Source organism: Carettochelys insculpta, chromosome 4, assembly GCF_033958435.1.
Source record: "Carettochelys insculpta isolate YL-2023 chromosome 4, ASM3395843v1, whole genome shotgun sequence".
NCBI classification, from domain to species: Eukaryota; Metazoa; Chordata; order Testudines; family Carettochelyidae; genus Carettochelys; species Carettochelys insculpta.
Window position 1 is genome coordinate 90,611,623 of NC_134140.1, and position 5,432 is coordinate 90,617,054.

General features: G+C 52.1%; 1 long non-coding RNA gene across 1 annotated transcript; it reads left to right on the forward strand.

The window, feature by feature from the left end:
- The first annotated feature begins 213 nt into the window (after window positions 1-213).
- On the forward strand, window positions 214-4,250 carry LOC142012110 (uncharacterized). Its single transcript, XR_012645264.1, has 3 exons — window positions 214-1,109; window positions 1,409-1,617; window positions 3,617-4,250. It is a non-coding gene; the product is annotated as an uncharacterized LOC142012110 (long non-coding RNA).
- Window positions 4,251-5,432: the final 1,182 nt, after the last annotated feature.

The window sequence follows — 5,432 nt, forward strand, 5'->3', positions numbered from 1 at the left end:
GATAACAGTGAAGCTACAGTAGCACAAACTTCACTGCAGGCTGTACAATCCTGCCTGGGATTGTGAGTATGTATTTGGAACCTCTATCTTGTGCTGAAGCTAACCCAAGTTGGCTGTTGGTATCCAAGTTGGTAGATCAAAACTAGCTTCCGTACGTCTGCATGTGCCACAATCAGGTGGCTTGACGGTGCCAATGAAGTTTGTGAACACAGATGTAAGGAATGTGCCAGCAGGAGCTCAGTACTGCTGAAGGATTTGGGGAATCACAGGCAATGTGCTGCTCAAAGACCTGGCAAAAGAGGGTGCTGAGTCTGACTTTCAGGTCTGGAATCATGGTGAGTCTGGGGACATGGTAAAATGGATAATGTCTGCTGGGAGGAAGGGGAAAAGCAATGCTTCTAGTGTGCTGTTTCCAAGTGACAATAATGGTTTAGTTTGTGACATTCCTATTAGTGAGCATATGAGGTGCAAATTGAGTCAGAGATTCACTATTTGGTTCCATGGCTATGTAGTTTTTGAAGGGTAATAACAACTCTTAATGGCTGATACACTTACAAAATAAATGATCAGAGATGTAGCCGTGTTAATCTGTGTCTTTGAGAACAACAAGGAGTCCTGTGGCACCTTATAGACTAACAGCTATTTTGGAGCATAATTATTATATATATTTGTATATATTGTAAAATAATTGTATGCAAAACAGTGCTGACTGTAGCAGGCACTGTGAAAAACATCATATTTCTCTGTAGGTATTTCTCTGTAGGTGAGGCTTCTCAGATGAGGAGAGATCACATGATCTGAAAGATACCATCTAAAATGGAAGAAGAAAACAGCACCAGAGTCAGGAATAAAAAGCAACAGTTTTCAATCGCAGGGGTCATGCTGTAACAATATAACAAATATGTTTTTTCTGTAACCGTATTGAGAGACCTAAGGCCTTCCCCTGCAGCTAGAATGAAGAGGAACAGCCATTAGCTGCAAAGCTAGAAGTCACATACTCACATTCCATCTAATTTTCATTACAATAACATTACACCAGGCTGTTGAGAAGGAGACCCCATCCTAATGGCACCCACTCTCACCAGACAAAGAAACTGACCTCTGGATGGGTAATGACAACTTAGTTAACAGCATTTTGTCTGGCAAGAAACTACTTATCAATAACTGAGGCTGTGTGGTCCTCACTCTATGATGATTGTCCTCTCCTGTTGGTTATCTGTCTGATCCCTGTCTGATTTGTAATTGTCTCTGTCTGCTGTATAATTAACATTGCTAGGTGTAAATCAAATAAGGTGGCCGGGTATGATTGGTTAGGTAATTGTATTACAGTAGGTTATGACTGGTTAGTAAAATTAGACTACAGTAATTGGCCAAGGTATAGTTAAGCAGCACTTAAGTTTCTCTACAGAAACTGGGGTCCAAGAAGGAAACCAGCAAGAAGGAGGGGGAAAAGGAACAGCAAGAAGGAAAAGACTTGAGAGAAGAATTTCCTTCCAAGACACAGCCTAAGACCAGAGCTGCCGGGACTCCCCTGCATGACCATGAGATGCAGCAACCAGCATCCAGAGAGACTGACTTTGGCCAACAGAGGAAGTCTGCTTGCCTTTATCAGGACTGGTGAGCATGACACTGTGTACTTAGCGTGTGTTCTGCTTACTTGGTGATTGTCAATAAACAGAGAATAAGAATATTACTGTGTAAGGCTTTTTTAGTGGCAAAGATCCTGCAAACCCACAAGAAGTTATGCCCTGACCCTTAGGAATTGGATAAGGATGGGTGATTGAATTAACAGGGTTATACCTTGAGCCCTAAGAATTGGGTAAAGGTGTGTGTGCCCCTCAAGTGTGGAAGGGATAAAGAAATTTGTGTGGGACAACAATGCAGTTACAAAGGAGGTCCCAGCATTTGCTAGTGCAGGGGTGGAAGAAGAGAGAAACTTGGTTCCCTTTAGCTGTTGCTTTCTGAGCTTTTTAGGACTGACTTAGATGCCAGAAGCACCACACAAGCCCCTGCTTATGTCAGCCCTCAGTGAGTTTCCTGAAGCACCAAAGGGACGGGCCCCAAAGGTTAGGATTCTGCAGTATGTCTGAAGGTTATGAGAAGCTGAGGCTTTGTAAGGCTGTGTCTGTGCTAGAGAGTTTTGTTGACAAAACTGGCATTTTTATGACAAAACTTGTGGAGCGTCCACATTACAAAGGCATTCTGTCAACAGTAAATTGACAACATGGCACTTCTGTCAACAGCATTCTGCTGTTCCCCGATCAGGCAGAACACTTCTCTCAACAGATCTCTTTTGACAGAAAGCCAGTGTGGATGGTCTGGGGGGCCTTCTGTCAACAGAAAATTCCTCCATGGCACCGGCCAGCTGTTCCAGGGGATACCCTGTCCATAGCAAGCCCAGCTTTACGGTCCCTGCCACCGGCCATTCTTAAAGGTGCAGGGAGCCCCAGAAACCTGGTGGCAGGAAGCTGAGAGCATGGAAGCGTATGCTGTCTGCTCATTGCCCTTGGAGCCATTCCTTGCAGCTGATCCCTTTGACATGGCAGAGAGCCAGCCACCACACGGCCTGCTGACACCCTCTATGGACTAGCCGGAGGGGTCCCAGGAGCTCCCCTATGGCAGATAATGCCAGGCCCCCTCCTGCACTGGGTCCGAGATCCAGGACCTCCTAGCCATGTGGGGAGAGGAACACACCCTCTTGGACCCCTCAGTGAAATGGAGGAATGCCCCTGCCTATGCCTGGCTGGCCACTGCCCTGGTGGCATGCGGCCACCCACCCACACTGTGGACCAGGTGCAGGTGACGGTTAAAGAACTGTGCCGGGGTATGTCCAGGCCCATGACACAAGGCGGAAGTCACAGGCAAGTCTGGACATCCCCCTGGACTCAGGCCCCTCCATCCAGGCCACCTCTAGGGTGTCCCTGGAGCTCTTTGAGGGTCTCTCTGTAAATACCCATGTGTTGCACACCCCAGGGCATGGGAAGCAGGCACAGATGGGGCATGCTGTGAGCCTTGCCAGACTGGCAAGCACGTCACACCCAGAACCAGCAGGCAGCCCCTAGGCATGGGTGCCAAGCCACTGCCAGCCTCACGGGAGGCTGGATGATCCACCGGGGTGCAGAAGTGCACCAGCCCCTGCCATGACTGGAAGTGGGCTAGCCACACAGGTGCTGGCCTGACCCCAGACACACTGTGAAGTGTGGCTTCTAGGATGTTGGCATGTCTGCAGGCAAGAGTCAGCACCCACCCCTCTGGGCAGTGCCTCGAGCTGCATGTGTGTGTGTGGGTGTGGGTGTGTGTTTGTGTGTGTGCGGGCCCTGTGGAAAGCCAGGTTGCTTCCGGCACACCTGCAATACATGAGGGGACTCTTGTGGTCAGACAGGCCCACATGGCAGCTAGCCTGTCGAGTGGGGAGGGGGACTGCAATGGTCAGCCTGGTCCCTGAGGCATCATGGAGTCTCCGTGTGGCAGGGCCCACTGTGCAGGCCACACATGCCTGCGCTCCTAGGACATCCCCCCCTTGGGCCAGAGGGTGTTGGTTGCTGCTTGGGGGCAGGGTGCTAGGGGCTGTGTTGGATGAGTAATTAACTGTCTCTCCTTCTTGTCTTCCTTACAGCTGCTTCTGCACCATCTGAAGGCTGGGCCAGGGCCAGCCAGCTTTACCCCGCCAACAGAGCAAGCCAGCTTAGAACCAGCACCAGGGCAAGCCAGCACCCCACTACCACGAGGGTTGGCCCACAGCCAGAGGGAACATCGCTGGCCAGAAGAGGACCTCCAGAGACCCCACACTGCTGCCCTCTGGAGGCTAACTGACCTCCTCGAGCACTGGTTGTGGGATGACTGGGAGTGGCAGGTGCAGCAATGGGAGTGGTGAACATGGGCCTAGGACCAACTGATGTCTCACTTTGATGCCACCACCAGTGTCTGGCAGAACCTGTTGGCCCATCCACCCACAGCTGTTCCCCTGCTGGCCATCTCACAGGATGTGCTGGACCTGCTGTGGTGGGTGGTGGCCATGGCCACCCCCCATTCCCCAGCCACCGTTCTCCTCTTGCTGACCAAGACCCTACTGAAGCCTCCCTCCCTCCTGTAACCCCTTTTGCTCCTGGTCCCAACTCAGCCCTGATGGGGACTTCAAACTTGCAGCGGGAGGAGATCCCAAGGCCAATGCTGCTCAGGGTCCCACTCCCCTGTGGGGTCATGGCTCCCCACCGCTCTCTTGGATTGAGGACCCCCACATCCTGTGCTAAACCCTGCCCCTGTATATAGTCAATTTTTATTGCACCTTGTAAATAGTTTTTCATTACAATATTCATTTTGAACACATTCATCTATGTTAAAAAAGTTATTGCACCCCCCCGTCCCTCTTTATTGCAGACGGGTCAGGGAGGGGGTGAAGGGAGAGGTCACATTGGGGATGGGATAGGGCTGTGGGCCTGATGTTCCACGTGGGGTACCTGGGGGTGTTAGTGGGTGCCAAGGGAGAAGCTCTCCCTTAGGGCCTCCCAGATCTGCAGCCCGTCCCTATGGGCTAGGTGAACCGGAGCTGCGCCCAGCTTTGTATAGTCATGGCTAGCCTCCGCCCCCACCCCGGAAGAAAGGCCTCCCCCTTCCCTGGGGCACAATACACTGCTGCTATTTTCAGGAAGTAGTGCTTCCCCCATGTCTAGCTGGGTGAGGAGGCACCTGAAGCATGCCTTGAGGTAGCCAAAACAGCACACAACCTGAATCTGTGCCTGGCTGAGTTGGACATTAAACATTTCCTGGATGGGGTCCAGCTGCCTAGTGTAGGGCTTCATGAGCCAGGGCATGAGGGAGTAGGCAGTGTCCCCCAGGATGTACAGTGGCACGTTCATGTCCCTGACCACCAGCTCCTGGCAGGGGCTGAAAGTACCTCCATCCTCTGGCACAGACTGGCGTTGCAGGACACTTGTGCAGCGTGTGCCTGGCCCAACCACCTGATGCACATGTCAATGAACTGTCCCTGGTGGTTGACTAGGGCCTTCAGCACCATAGAGTAATATCCCTTGCAGTTGATTAACGTGGCCACGATGTGGTCCAGGGCACGGAGGGAGATGTGGGTCCCATTGATAGCCCCAAAGCAGTTGAGGCACCCCAGGGAAGTGACTCCAGCCATGACTGTGTCCACATCTGCCAGATGGATGACCTCTGCATAGGAGTGTGTTGATAGCCATCATGACCTGCAAGGGGAGGGGAACAAACACACACAGCAGGCTCCCTGTCCCCTTCCAACCCCCTCCCTCCTGAGCTCTTTGGTAACCAACCATGAGGAGCTGTCCCCCCCGCAGCAGGTCTGTGCGAGGGTGGGATGGCACAGTTTCCCAGGGATGGGGCTTCACTCTCATCCCCCTGCCCAAGGCTCCCCCTTGGGTGGGACACCCACATCCCCCATGTAGGGCCTGCAGCCTGAG